This window comes from Leiobunum rupestre, chromosome 11 (assembly GCF_980474605.1).
Source record: "Leiobunum rupestre chromosome 11, qqLeiRupe1.1.hap1, whole genome shotgun sequence".
Classification (NCBI taxonomy): domain Eukaryota; kingdom Metazoa; phylum Arthropoda; class Arachnida; order Opiliones; family Sclerosomatidae; genus Leiobunum; species Leiobunum rupestre.
The window spans coordinates 41,428,676-41,444,959 of NC_143394.1; the positions used below are offsets into that span (position 1 = coordinate 41,428,676).

The window sequence follows — 16,284 nt, forward strand, 5'->3', positions numbered from 1 at the left end:
TAAAGTCTAGTGTTGCTAATTTTCCGGAAAAATAAAATGTGGAAAAATTTCCAGAAAATTTTCGGCAAATCGCAAAAATATAAAATAATAACAATAAACATACTACAAAACATTAATATTGTTACATTGTTAATCAGTTTAAAGCTAGTCTAGTGGTTTAGTAATAATAATTAGCTACGATAATACCTTAGGCCTATTAGATTCCAAAAAAAATTAAACGAAAATGCCGCTTTATTTAAATTTGCAAACTATATATTAGACTAATCATGGAATGAATTTTTTTTTTTTTATTCCGACTTACAACACTACTTTAAACTATTTCTAACATGTATATCTCACCGACACGCAGCGTTGAATCGAACAATTTTTATTGCGCGTGAAAAAAAGCATTAATATATAGTTTTGAAAAAGAAGGGGAAGGGGGGTCATAATTACAAGTTTACTAGCCGACGTCTGGGAATTTTACAATAATTAGTCAGTAGTGTAGTCGCACAGGCTCTTCTTCCCGACACGGACTCGCTTGAAGAAGAGATACATTGTATTAATATTCGAGGGCTGTCACGTTATCTCTTTCTCAAATGGATCTCAAATGGTTCTGAGGCTCGCCGGTTACCAACGTATAAATTTACATAAAAAACACAAGAAGGATAAATTTTCTAGCAGTGCGTGTATAGCGTAGCCTTGGTTCAGTCGTGAATTCAACTTTCAACCTTTTCTTCGCGATATGCGCCGTCTAGAGGAAGTTTCCTGATGGAAAATGGCTAGTACGTAAGTTTTCAGATAATTTTATCTTCCGTTGTCAACCTCGATAAGCCTAAATACCTAACCAATTATATTTAAAAATGAGATTAAAACCTGCTTTCAATTTTTGTGGGAAGATATTCCTTGAAACCAGGGAATTATTTATATAATAAATAATTTAGTAGTTATTAAGTATCACGAAAAACGATATCAGATAATGACTATATTAATAAATTGTTGGTACTAGCTTAACGCCATTTAACTTTCAATGAAATGTAACATTAATTATAATGTAAGTAAATATAATGTATTTAAATTAGAACAGTGAAAATTTTAATAAAATATCTTCACTGACGTTATAATTCGTGTTTAATTTAACTTAAAGTGTATCACTCCCTATTCATTTTGTTCACAGAAATTAAGATAGATTTTTATAACGAATAATTTTTTACCGATTTAATCACTAGTTAAAAACTTGCTGAGATTAACGGTAAAAGTTAGTGTAGGGAGCTGTTGGCTCACGTGGCTTGCAGGGCTTGCCACCACCCTCCTACGCATTGTAACCCGGCCACCTGAATTAAAGGCTTTAAAAATCGCTTGATGACTTAGGCCTAAGGTGGTGCCTTGGGTATTAGCCCAGCTGTTTATTATTATGATTATTATTATTATTATTATTTTGGTTACGAAACCATTATTATTACAATTTTGGCTGCTCCGTAAAAAAATTCTGGCTCCTTAGATTTACTGGGCATCTATACGAAGCAGTTGCAAAGACAATAAACAACACTATAGTTAGTCTTTAGCCGCGTTATGATTTATATGGTCTTTGGTGAAACAGCCTTCTATTAACGAAACGAAAATAAGACGGGTCGTACATATCGTTATATGTTATGTTAATATTTAATTTGTATATGTATTTTCCAAATTAATTACCACAAATTAATACGGCTAGTAAAAGCGAATTAAGTTTGGTATCGATCCAATTTTAATGTTGGACGTAGTGAAGTATTTTCAACAGCTGTTTCAAAACAATACTACACTTTGATCTTAGTCAGACGTTGATCATTTTCAAAAACCAATATCTTATACGAAGTTATATATTTAGTACTAAACAAAATATTTTAATGGTCAGCGTCAAAACAAAACAAGAAAAAATATTTCCAAGTCTACAAATAGTTATCGCTTTGTAATTTAAGTAGGGTGACGGAGTGATAATCACTTTCGTCTCGCCGTAAGAGGAGCCTGGTTCGATCCCAGCTTGTGGCACTGGATGAAAACTCGTAACAACTCCTTCTGCGTTTAGTTTGCAAGTTCTCTCCGCGCTGGTTGAAGGGGTTTTCCCCCGAGCTTTTCGGTTTTCCTTCAATAAAAACTTGTTGAGGTTAGCAGTAATAGTTAGTGTAGGGAGCATGAAGGGCTTGCCCCCACCCTCCTACGCATTGTAACCCGGCCACCTGAATTAATTACTTGAAAACTCGCATGATGACTTAGGCCTGTGGTCGTGCCTTGGGAATTAGCCTAGCTGATTATTATTATATACGAAATGGTTAATTAAAACTTTAAGCTAAAAGTTTGTTTAGTATTTACGATATTCGTCGCATCGAATACGTGTATAACGTGAGGGGGGAGGAGGCAGGGGTGTTGTATATATTCTTGACCATATGCATAGCAGCGAAGAGAAACACGAGAAGCGAAGGGGATAGGCGGCCGCAGTAAGTGAGGCTAAGTAGGGCTAAACAAATGAATATTCCATTACCTCTCAACGTTTCTTTGCCTATCATTTGTCAAAAGCGATCGCTTCGAGTCTGGCACAGCTCCCCGAAGGTTTTACGCGAACAACGGCCTAAGTTATACTCTCTTCCGTGCATCCTCTCAAAGGCCCGAAATTTCCTATCCCATCCCCCACTACGCAACCCCCCCCCCCCTTTACGTAACTCTTCCCCCCCCCTAACCCCTACACTCCATCGATGCTTTCGCGAACCTTAACTTTTCTTCTTTGTTATTTTATGAGGCGAAAATGCCCACCTTTCGAATTTGCCTGCAAAAATTGCGCCACTAGAGATTTGCCGAACTTCTCTCTCGCAGTTTTCGAGCTTAGGTTCTTTTCCGTGACAAGGAAATATCCCTAAGCAAAACAAAATATAATATTAACAAGTTTTATTTTTAAGAGAACGCCAACCAAAATGTCCTTCGTAAAATTTTCTTATTGAACTCGAGTTACTCGACCATTGTTGTCTAGCATTGTGTTAAGGAACTATCAGAAAGGATTTTCGTCTAAATTTTAAGTCTTTTTCGACAAAAATCCGTAACGGATATAACAGTCTTTTGACACTGTCTTATAACTTTAGCCAGACTACAAAACCCACTCCTAGTATACGCTACAATTTATAAAAAAAAAAAGTGTAGCATCAGAAGTTACAAAACATCGTAAATCACTTATAAGCTTAGAGCGGGATGAAATTGTCACCCGCAAAACGTCGAACGAACGTTTTCTTTCGGTAATAACTTGATTCTCTTCCCGACCTCAACTAAATTCCTTCCTCCCTTCGAAACCCTCATCTTTCGATTTTTGTCCAGTTTTTTTTCATTTGTCTTTTGTCTTCCCATCATACAGTCCGTAAATCACGCGCTCTCTTCTCCGTATAGCACCCTGCTCTTTATAGACCAATTTCTCGGTGACGTTTTCTTAATCCGACGGTGGCGGCCATTGCGTATTTTACTAGCGTTACCAAAGCCATTCGATTATACGTGGAATTATCAATGGCCACGTCCGAGAACGTAACCGTGGGATATGATGTAACGCGCACCCTCGGACGCTGGAGGACTCTACGCAAAAAAAAAGAACTTTTTGTCATCTTTATTCGGGGAATAGAACGGCTACTCATACATTTTGCAGGGTTATCGAAACTCGCCAAGATAAATCCCCATCCTTATCTGATAGAATCTTTAAGGGGTGATGTTCGAGATAGCCTACTTCGTACGAACTATCAGGTAGCTTCGTGGCGGGCTCTATAAACCGGACAGTTTCTTCACTACGAAAGGCTATCAAACGGGATCAAAGTAAATCTACTCCAATCGTTTTCGGCCGAGTTACTTTTTTACAGTCGAAATCCGAGAAATAAAGCTCGCCCCTCCTGTCGCTCCCTTCGCCCCTTTTTTAAGTGTGTTTGGCCGACTAAACGCTATAGCGGTTTTAGAGAAGGAATAAAGATAGGTTTTCAGTGCGGGAGAGTTTGAATCGTCTTTGGTTGTTGGAAGAGGGATTTCGGGCTCTATCGATCAAATCCCATCCCTCCTCCGCGCGACGTTTGTAACCATGGGAACCGGCATTCTTCTCTCTCTGGCACTTCGCTCTCCTTCAGACACCCCTTTTTAAAACAAATTTTCCCGGTATAATCAAAAGCGGCGAATTTGTTTACAAGCGGTAAGGAAGCTCTCTTTTCCCATTTAAAAAGTTAATTAGCACCGCTTTTCGTTATTAAGGTAACCGATTCCCGTAACACCGTGATGAAATTATTCCCTCGCAAACTGTTGCTTCTAATTATTAGCTATACTCTAGACATTACGGAACTTTTCTATAGTCTTTCTATAATAACTTGTATACACTTATAGAAAGTCTACGGTTTTCTATATCATATATACAATTTTAAAAATTCGTAGAAAATACTATATATTCTATAGAAGTAACTATATTTATTTTATGTAGAAATTTGTGTTCTGTAGACATTTCTATATATTCCGTAGACATTTTTATATATTTCTTAACATTACGATATATTCCGTAGATTATTCCGTAGACACTTCTATATATTCTGTAGATTTTTCTATATATTCCGTAGACATTTATATATATTTCTTAAACATTACTATATATTCCGTAGATTTTTCTATATATTCCGTAGACACGTCTATATATTCCGTAGACACGTCTTTATATTCCGTATATTTTCTATATATTACGTAGACACGTCTTTATATTTCTTAAACATTACTATATATTCCGTAGACATTATTATATATTCCGTAGACATTTCTATATATTCCTTAAAATTTTCTATTTATTACGTAGACATTGCTATGTATTTGAAAGACATTTCCATACATATTCGAAAGACATTTCCATACATATTTGAAAGACATTTCCATACATATTCGAAAGACATTTCCACACATTCGAAAGATATTTCCATACATATTTGAAAGACATTTCCATATATTCCAAAGAACTATCTACATAAACAAAATCTGTAAATTTTCTATTAGATTACCCAATACATTGATATAAAATATTTATGTAAGGGCCATGATAGAAATTCCCAAATTCCCTCTGACATTTTCCCGTCCTTTCCCGTACAATACCGAGAAAAAAACAACGTCCTTGAGCCAACTTCTGGAAGGTTATCTACCATTTTAACTATAATTGGGACCTCAAAGTAGCAGCTTCGGTTATCGTCTGTAGTGGAGCAAACCTTAATATAAATTGTTATCTCCAAACTCTCGACATTTTTACGACCCTACGGAACCAACCCAAAAAATCCAGAAAGAGTTGTAAAAGTCAAGGTATAGCGACAACGTTAAGTGTAGCCTCGGGGGTACGCGGGGACATTTTTAAAAGAGTTAACTTTTTCGAAGTATTTTCGCCGTTTTCACGGTTAAAAACCAAATGGCGCGATATGGTCAGTCAGGTACGCTCTCATTGTGAGTCCAAGTATTATTTATGACTTCCAAAGAAAAAGATATTCCGACCTTCTCTCCCGTATTGTCAGAGACGTGGCGTGTCCAGTTGCGTTGTAAGGAAACCCTGCTTTTTTTGCCGTACATATTTCGCGCTTTCCAAAATTACTAGCAACGATTTATTACCGTTCCTCTCCCCCCTCGCTACTTCACCTTTGGTTTCCACGTGGCCCCCCCTCAAACATTTTAGCGCTAGCCTTGTCATTATCCACCGCGGGGCAATAAAACGGAGGGCCAGTAGTTCCAGTATTGGGGAAAAAGTACGGCTCCTCGTATTAAACGCGCGTTTTAGGGCCAAAAACTCCAGCTATCATAAACCGAACGAGAACCGAACTCAAATGTTTATCAGTACCTCGGCCCGTTTGAACAAAGGAATATCTCATGGTATCTCCAATTCTTTTTCTTCTAAAAATGCTTTTAATTTTCGACCCCCTGCAAGCCCCCCCCCCCTGAAAGCCCCCCCCCCCCCTCTTAGCTTCACAATCGTCCTTAATAAATTTCACTCAAGTTGATCTCTACCGTAATGTGTCGTTTAGTAAGATCAAGTCTTTCGCTAAGCCAATTTATTCCTACTTTATTACAGGAGGGGGGCTGAAACGGCTTAATCCCCCTCCCCGAGGACCGCTCGAAATCTCTGTGGCAGACTGGGATCCGTGTACTTATTTTTTACCACGTAAAAACCCGAAGACATTACTTCTTGGACCGAGTTCAACAGGTAAGATATTTTGTTCTTTTTCTATAAAATTCTCTTTTTATTTTGGGGGGTTGAAATTTTATACGTTGCGAAGAAAATGTTTACAATTGAGAAAATTAGAAGAAGAAAAAAAACACTTCGAAAAAGCCGGTGTAACGCGCCAATGTTATGGCCAAGGCTTAGCGAAAAACTGTTCGGGTACGTAAAGGAAGTTATTTCCGATATGAGCCCTTCGAACGCTGGCCTGCTTTACCATTATTTATACCCAGGGCTATAAGCTCAAAATGGCCGCCCGCTTTGTTATCATTTTGTACCGTACGATACAGTTCTTTATTGGTGGGAAATTGGAAATAACTATCATTGTTTCGTCAGGGTATTTTATTTATCAATATTTTGGTCGGTCCAGGAGATTGTTGAACCGATGATCGCCTAACATATATAATAACGTTTATTTAAAATTAGTTGATTTATTTAAGTGTAAGACTAATTCTGTACGCCGCAAAATGTTTATTTTATTTATAACCTTTTAGTGTATTTCAAACAAGACAATATTAATCTAGCCACACTGCTATTTTGTTTAAACATTTTGAACTGGACGTCTGTGTCGCGGAAGAAAATTAATACTAAGCATATCGGTAACGGTTCCTACTGTTATTTTGAAGTAATGACTGTCATTTGAATTATAAACCCTTATTTTTATTATCGATTAAGACTAATAGTGTTTAATACGTATGTGACTAAAACAAACATAGTGTTTTGTTACCTCTTTTTCTCCACAATAACAGTTAAATTTACATTCGGTTAATTTAACATAATAATAATTGGAATTATTACAGCATTTAGTTTTATGATAAAGCCAAGACGTTTAGCGTCGCACGACTGACTTGGTAGTAACTGTAATTTCAATTTTAAATTATTTTTCAAGGTAATACTGAGCAATATCTTTATGTTTTATTTTTAGACATATATTACTCTTTCAAAGGAAAGTAGTATCAATACTTATAAATACAATGTCTAAGTTTCAAATCAATAAAAAATAAGTGATAATATTGGTAAAGCAATTCCTTTTGTTTACCAATTTTCTTTTCTATATTTTATATATTATATATTTTAAAACTGTGATAACGTTTAGTTAATATCGACGCATAAATACATATCTATAATCGATACTACAATATCAAAGAAATTAAGTGGAATTATTGGTGAAACCATACCTGTTGTTTACCAATTTCCCTTTGAAATTTAAATAAAACATCTATGATACCAAACCAGTATTTTACAATCATAGTAAAATAAGTGAAAATATAGCTGAAAAACCATCCCTGTATTTTACCAATTCCCTTTTGAAATATTTGAAATTTAAATAAAACATCTATGATACCAAACCAATTTGTTACAATAATAGTAAAATAAGGGAAAATGTTGTTGAAAAACCATCCCTGTATCTTACCAATTTCCTTTTAAAATATTTAAAATTTTATATCTTTGATACCACACCAGTATATTACAATCATAGTATAATAAGTGAAAATATTGCTGAAAAAACATCCCTGTATTTTACCAATTTCCTTTTAAAATATTTAAAGTTTTATATCTTTGATACCAAACCAGTATATTACAATCATAGTATAATAAGTGAAAATATTGCTGAAAAAACATCCCTGTATTTTACCAATTTCCTTTTAAAATATTTAAAGTTTTATATCTTTGATACCAAACCAGTATATTACAATCATAGTAAAATAAATTAAAATATTGCTGAAAAACCATCCCTGTATTTTAGCAATTGCATTTTAAAATAATTGAAATTTTATATCTTTGATACCACACCAGTATATTACAATCGTAGTAAAGTAAATTGAAATATTGTTGAAAAACCATCCCTGTATTTTACCAATTCCCTTTTGAAATATTTGAATTTTATATCTTTGATACCAAAGCAGTATATTACAATCATAGTATAATAAGTGAAAATATTGCCGAATAAACATCCCCGTATTTTACCAATTCGTTTTATAATATTTGAAATTTAATATCTATGATACCAAACTAGTATATTACAATCATAGTAAAATAAGTGAAAATATTGTTGAAAAACGATACCTGTATTTTACCAATTTCCTTTTAAAATATTTAAAATTTTATATCTTTGATACCAAACCAGTATATTACAATCATAGTATAATAAGTGAAAATATTGCTGAAAAAACATCCCTGTATTTTACCAATTTCCTTTTAAAATATTTAAAATTTCATATCTTTGATACCAAACCAGTATATTACAATCATAGTAAAATGAATTAAAATATTGCTGAAAAAACATCCCTGTATTTTACCAATTTCCTACTGAATATATTTAAAACTTTAAATTCTTGCCAACCAGTTTGGTACGTTTATTAATCGATTTTGAAATTAATTTCGAAGCTATTATTATTCCTAAGTAATGAACAGAGCGATCCGTAGAATTTTTACGATAATTGCTCCTTAAATTTTATAAGTAACTTTAATAAATCTGTCTGGCTCAATTTAGCGGTTCGCGTTGTTTGTGGGACCAAAGTAAGGTCGTCACCTGTCTAGGGTTATTTTTCTTCATCGGGGCTTATATCTAGCGTACCCTTGTGTTTTGGGCTCCTATCAAAGTAAAAAAGACGAAGTTTGTAAATCCCCGAGTTTTGAGACTCCGTCGATGTTGTCTTGTCGCCTTTCATTTGCGCCTAGTTCCAACCAGTTGACGTCCATTAAAATATTCGAGGATTTACTCCTTTGACGGGTGGGCTAGCGGAAGAAAAAACTGTTTTTTGGGGTAGTCAAGCGAACCAGAGCCGAGCCGTCAGCTTCGAAACCCAGGGCTGCACGGTTAGCGAGAAATAAAAAAAAAAACGAAATATTAACAAGGGTTTTTTTTTAATTGAAAGTGGCAATGGTAGGATTAAAACGGCGAAATGTGCTAAAGTCTTCTTTACCTACGAGGAAGCGGAGAAAACCCTAGGCTTCGTCAATTCGCGGCTTATATCATAAACTATGATAAATGAACCTCCTCTATAAGGCTAGCCACTTTTTGCTGATTTATTACTTTGAAATACATTTTAATTATGTCATTTTAGTTACGTCTTACAGTCGATTATACTTGACTCTTTATTTTTTAGTATTGGATTTATTTGAACTAAATTAAAATTGACAATGTAAACAACGGTTTAAATTAGCAATATTTACAAATAATTTTACGCAACTATTAATCCCAGTTCAGACTATACAATTAATTGGGCCACTTAATTGAAACCAACTAATTGTAAGCTAGAAAATTGAATAGTGTGAACAGAAAAATTGTAACCATTGTTCCAAATTTTTCTGTTCACACTGTACAGTTTTCTTGCTTCCCATTAGTTGGTTTCAATTAAGTGGCCCAATTAATTGTATAGTGTGAACTGGGCTTTACTCTTCCTTCATAAATATAGTTACGCCTTAACTATGATTTTTTTATAAATTTTATTGTTAATTTAAACCGTTTTTTGTCTCATTAATTTACGTGTTATCATTTTCTTCTCGCTTCATCTGTTAATACGAATATATTTAACAAGAAAATGTATTTACAATTTTGTCGGTACTGTAAAATTATATAGCGGATCAAATCTAATCTATCAAACGCTAAATTTGATAGTCACAAAACGAAAAAAAAAGCACTAAGAAGAGTAAAGATTTTTACGTATATCTAAAAATTCATTTATGATGAGCCTGCATGAAGCGTGAAAATTTTCGTCTGAGATTTCTTTGATGAGAGGTGACGTGGATCCGCTGCAATGTTAATGCAGCCTCCTTCCAGGATTTTTTTTATTCAATCTCGATTCCAGGGAACTCTCCGGGCTTTTAAGAGTAGCTGCAGGGTCCGCGCTAGTGAGTCGCCTTCCGCCCTGAGATTTTAGTTAGAGCCGCTTATACCCTTTCTTCCCTTCATTCCTGGGAAGCCTTATTTGCATGTCTATGCTGAATTCTCTCTCCCTGCTCCTGATTTTTGAAACGTGTCAGACTTGTCATCTTTCACCGATATACCGCCAGTTCTCTCCAGTGATGGGCATTTTCGAAAATTTTAAACTCAAACTCATCTCCTCTCACCGCCGTAAACTAACTTTTAAGCTCATCTCGTCTCATTGAATTTCGCTAATTAAACTATAACCTCGCGCATAGTCCAAATACTTTCTTTGAAAAATCTGAACTCATCTGACGCTCTTTGCCGTTTATGGAAATGCATACTTTGTGAAACACCTCTCACGCTTCTCTCCTTTTGAAGTTAAGGCAATTCTCACCTCTCAGATTCTCACACTGCTCTCACGGGGGTAGAACAACGACCATCACTGACTAGTGGCCACATTAGATTCAGAGTCGTAACTATCCATTTATTCGTCCTGTGCGAGCTTCTATAACTGCGCCCTTGAAAAATCTTACCCGGCTCTGACTTGATCCTGGTCTGGTCATTTCTGCGCCCTGTGCCTGGGCACCGCGGGCACCGCCCTTGTTACGGCACTGATAAGATTTACTGTCTTTTTTATAACTTTATAACGCCAGCGTATTACGATAATTGTACTTTTTGGCCAAAGTCACAGAATTCTTTTCAAAAAAGTCATGTTTTGACATTTCCTTTGTTTTTGTTTTCTTACACATCTCATCTCAAACTCATCTCCTCTCACCACCGTAAACTAACTTTTTAGCTGATTTCGCCTCATCGCATTTCGTTAATTAAACTAATCTCACTCACACTCCAAATACTTTCACCTCCTCTCAATCGCTCCCACTGATCTCACGGTGAGAGGAGAGTGCCCATCGCGGGATTTCTCTCTTTCTCTTTGGGTCGAGCGAGACAAAAGGGGAGATTCGCTTCTTGGGTGAACGTCAACTCTGACGCGAGAATATGCAAGAGGAAAACGTTATAGCTTTCAAGCTTCTGCTGCCATCCAGAGTTTTTTCCGAGAGCAGTATGGAAGGAAATGGGATAGAGGAAATGGTTCCTTCCCTTTTATTTCTCAAAGCCCACCCTTAATCTTGAACGACAGGGCGGGCTCGTTTTTTGCCTACCACCCTCTCGACGGTAGAAACTTAATTATCTGCAATGGTAATTATGAATGCTTCATTCGAATGAATATATGCATATTGATATTGTACCCCTTATTGGTAACGCTTTTTATTAGAGTTGTTAATTTTCAGGAAAAATAAAATATGGAAAATTTTCCGCAAATCGGAAAAATAAAAAATTGAAACATAAATTACTTTTTAAGGGTTTTTAATGTTTTTACCTTTTTATCGATATAAAATGTCTAATAACAGTAAACATACTACAAAACATTAATAGTGTTACATTGTTAATCAGTTTAAACTAATCTAGAGGTTTAGTTTTACTTTTAGATTCGAAAAATTAAGGCGAAAATGCCGCTTTATTTAAATTTGCAAACATTATGTGAGACTAATCATAAAATTAAAAACTTTTTAATTTTTTTCGGAAAAATACGGAACATTTTCCGCGGAAAAGGCCTCGGTCATTTTCCGGAACATTTCCCGTTTGGGCTTAAAAATAAACAAAAAAATTGTTTTTTTACTATACATAACTTGGTCACTTGAGTTAATTTGCATATTATAATGTTTATATTTTCGTCGTTGATTTGATTTGATTCAGCTTGTGGAATATCCTCGTTGTTTATTTTATTGAATTTTTGAGGAAACGTTTGGGGACAAATTTCAATTTCATAAAATTATGCACATGTGCTCGAACAAAATCGGTATTTTTCAACGATTATAAACCATATTTTTATTGTTTAAAATATAAACAAGAATGTATTTATTTATACCTAGGGAGAATGTCGAGACGGTTTTTAGCCTTTCTCTCAATCCACCCGTTGGTCCCCCCAATACGCTCCTCCGCTTAAAATAAAACGAATAGTCCCGGTATTTCATTGGCTGCTTAAAATTTACGTCACCTAACGCGATGGAAATCAAACGCCGGTGACGTTTTGTCTTTCCCCCCGCGCGAGACGGGGGAAAGGCGTTCAACGTGCCCGGCGATTGTCGCAACATAATCATTCTTCCTAAATATAAATAAATACATTCTTGATATAATTCAGTGTTTTTAATTGTTTAAAAAAACGTATAAAAACATTATTTGCATAACGTATTTATACTTGCTTATGAATTAGGTTATTAAACATCTTTAAAATATAGATTTACCTTTGGCTCAGGTAAAAGTAAGCACTTCAGGGTCTTAGGTTTTGAACCTATTCGTTGCTTGCTCGTAGCGTCATAGGCGTACGTCGTAGCTAAGCCCCGTCTCAAAACATTATTCTACGTCACCGATCACCCCACTATCCTGTTTGCCAATAGCCACGTGACTACCAAGCGCGTCTTAATGTCATGGCCGACAGAAACCCGTTACCATGTCAACGAAAGTACTTTAATTTTACAAATAATCTACTCTATTTTGGCGAATTAAGGGTGGGTGAATAACCGAATATTCGAATAGTATTCTTTTGTTTCGAATCGATTATTCGATTTTAACCGAATTTGAAATTTCGTGAAAACTATCTTACTTTTTAAATGGTTATTCGAAAAATAAGTCGAATAATCGTCTCTGATCGATACGAATAATCGTTTGAAAACGAATAAAAACCGAATAATCGTTTGAAAACGAATAAAAACCGAATAATCGTTTGAAAACGAATAAAAACCGAATAATCGTTTGAAAACGAATAAAAACCGAATAATCGTTTGAAAACGAATAAAAACCGAATAATCGTTTGAAAACGAATAAAAACCGAATAATCGTTTGAAAACGAATAAAACTTTTCTTTCTGTACCGTCGCGTCAGGTGACTCAGCAACTGGTCGAGTTTCGTTTTGTTTGGTTTGCGAGAGTGACTGGTTAAGTGTAGGGCAGTTTAACTAAATTTATTTCTTAAGCTTTAAGCATTTTGGCCAGAAATAACTGAAATTTAAATATAACAATGGCCGGCCTAAACCTGAATCGCGGGAGAATGATTTAGATTATGTTTTTTTTTACGGCGAAATGTCTGACCATGTCGAGGGAGCTTAAATTTCTAAGCTTTTCAATGATCATTAATCGGACATTTGAATAATCGCCTCATAAAATTCGATTAAACAAATTCAAACGAATAAAATTCGATTTTCGATTAACCGAATCGAATTTCGAATTGGGATTAACTATTCGATTCGTTTATGAAATGCACTGTTCACCTACCCCTAAAAAATATAAAAATTTATTCAATCTATGGCTTGTATTAAAAGCTAAAACATTCCATTACATTTTTGAATTGCTCCAATCTTGATCTCGCGCACAAGTTAACTATTAAAAACAACATACACTATTTCTAAATAAACAAAATTAATCCTTTTCACCTCACCACAAAATAAATATATCCCATATAATCGGCTAGTATCCATCACCTCCCAACATTATAAAAAAACCTGAATTTGATTGTACCAAAATCAACACTCTCCAGTGTTCAATAAAATATATGTGAATTTCAACCACCCTTATCTGCAGCATTAAATGGTTTAGAAGCGCACCCCTAAATCAATTCTGATCCGAAACATTTCATCGAAATAGTATTTCAAATCTACCTTAATTAAAACCGTTGTAAACAAATGTATGTTTATTTAAATGATTGATTTAGACACGTCGTGTCAAACTTGGCAACTTTGAGCCAGCCCTCACCTAGATATCTTTTAAGATTATGAATCTGAGATGGAACGCGGTTGGATGGGAAGTAATGTCAACTGGGGCTAGATCCATGGTTTGTTGTTTTTGGTTCCTTTCCCATAATTCAATTTAGCCGAAAGCCGCTTCGAATGAATACGAATCTTTTATTCGAGTGGAGGGCGTTCAAAGCGTGACCCTTACCCCCCCCCCCCCCAGCGCGTCTCACCCACGTAATACCCCTCACGCTATAGACAGTCCGGGAAGTTTCCATCCTCCCTGTAAAATAATACAAAAGGGTCTCTCTCTCTCTCTCAGAGCCGCCAATGTCCTTCATCTCTTTCATCTGGAAATAAAAAATGTGCGTGTCTCAGGCTGATCAAGCATGCGATATACGTTCGGTCACTCCGCCGCCCCCTCCCCCGCCGCCAACGCCATCTATAGCCTGGCTCTCTTCATTTTCTACTTTTATTTTTTCCCCTAGCCAGATTGGTCCTAACGAAAAACTACGCCGCGGCGCTTGGCTTGTCTGTCAGATAGAGAATCCCTGCGCTTCCATTCTTTGAAGTACTCGACCAAAAAACAGTGTTGACGTGATTAATGGACTACTGTTTTTCATTTTTACTTTTTTTCCCGGTTGGGGGCCTCATATTTTAATTAAAAAAATATCAACTTTGGGGCGTTGGGGTTGCGCAATACCTTCAGTTCTGTTATCCTACGCGATATTGGTTACTTAACATATGTAGCGCGTTTTCTTGCTAAAACTTAAGCCGCCCTACTAGCCTAAAGGAGACCCAGTGAACCAGCTTATCTCGAATCGAAGTTGATATCGAATTGTTTTTCTCCCTTCTATCACTTAAGAAAATTACCTGATCCAACGTTCAAGTTAAGATTCAACTGGAATAACAACACATCCAGGTTGAATTCAAATCTGTTTGGATCAAATAACTGTCATGCAATATAGTTAAATTTCGTAAATTGTAAAATTTTCGACTGTAATTCTCCATCACAGTCTGTCCAATATTGGATATAATTTTGGAATCAAATTGGATCCACCATTTTTTCAAATGACATTTCTTTTGTTTCGGGCATAATTTTGTTTAATGTCATCTTGACCCGAGAATGGCGCTTTCACGTATAAACAGGCCTTTATCGTATACATCCATTGAAAACGTATTAGATTACTTTGCAATAAGGTATAATTAACTTCGCGAAGGGTTTATTATCCAGTATATCTGGCACACGACCGACGAGTGGTGGGCGCTGCCTTAGTCACGAATTACGCGTCCTTGACTCTTCTGATGGTGGTGGAGGGGCTGAGGACTGCCTTCTGGGGACAACTGTCATAGATCGTCCACCGTATATATTATTCGGTATATAGCGTGGACTGACCAACTGCGTTGAAACAAACAGGAAAAACACGTCGGCTCAGTTCCGAGGGTTCCTCCTGTCCGATGTCGTAGCGCGTAACTTCCTAACTCGTTCGCCTTCGCGTTGGTAGGCTTTGGCCTACGTAGGACTCGAAACAGACTGACGTACGGTTACTAGGTTGCGTCGTCCCGCTATCTGCTAACTATCGGCGTGGTGTCTGGGTTAAGTTTTCCCCTCCCACCATTTGGTCCCTTACTCTGTCACTCTGGGTATAGCGGGGTGAATTTAACTGGGGTGCGCTACTCGGGGTGTACCGTGTGACGATACGGCGTCTAGCTGGAAATCCAACCAGTACCGTACCAGTAGGAGAGGGTGTACTACTCTGGAAACGGGGGTCGGCTAGCTACATCGGGGGAATTCGTCGGGGAATCTAGTTTTCAGAAATACATTACCCCAGTGAAGCCGGCTACCCTGGAGATCAATAACGGGCACAATAGTGCGCCATATACAGTAGCCTCATCGATTTCCAACTCCGCTCGCTCTCTCTCTCCCGATAGCCAAACTCAAAGTTTGGATTCTATAGGGGGGTTGATAAGTGCACACCGTATCAAGAGGGAGGAGGGAGAGATTTTTCTATAGGTGAGGAAAAGATCTTCCTTGATGTGAAAATTTGAAGATGTTTCTACTGGACTGTCTTTTATGGTCTGTGAAATATATTCGATGACCTTCATGGCCATCAATTTATCGTAGAGCCGTCGTGTGTGTGTAGGAACAGATTCTTTGTGGAATGTTCATGCGTGGTGGTCGCGTTAGATTCGCCTAAAACTAAATATACAACGTATTTATTTCTGTTGTTACAATTTTGTACACTTTGACACGAGGGGTCGGACACTTGCCATTATTTTGTACGGGATTTGGGGATTTCGTAGAGATTTTGGCGATTTTATCATTACTTTTTGAAGTGATTTTGGGATTTCAATGTTAATTTACCATAGAGAGAGTTTAAAGATTTTGTGATTTCAAACAAAGTGTACGGGATTTTGGTAAAT

The 16,284-nt window shown here is 36.3% G+C and overlaps 1 long non-coding RNA gene across 1 annotated transcript in view; it reads left to right on the forward strand.

Annotated features, from left to right (window-relative positions):
* Positions 1-680: 680 nt before the first annotated feature.
* The window catches only part of LOC149922857 (uncharacterized), a 301,904-nt gene continuing 286,300 nt past the window's right edge, over positions 681-16,284 (forward strand). The window contains exons 1-2 of the long non-coding RNA XR_016477139.1: positions 681-772; positions 6,062-6,190. This is a non-coding gene — a long non-coding RNA (uncharacterized LOC149922857). The remainder of the gene's footprint in view (positions 773-6,061; positions 6,191-16,284) is intronic.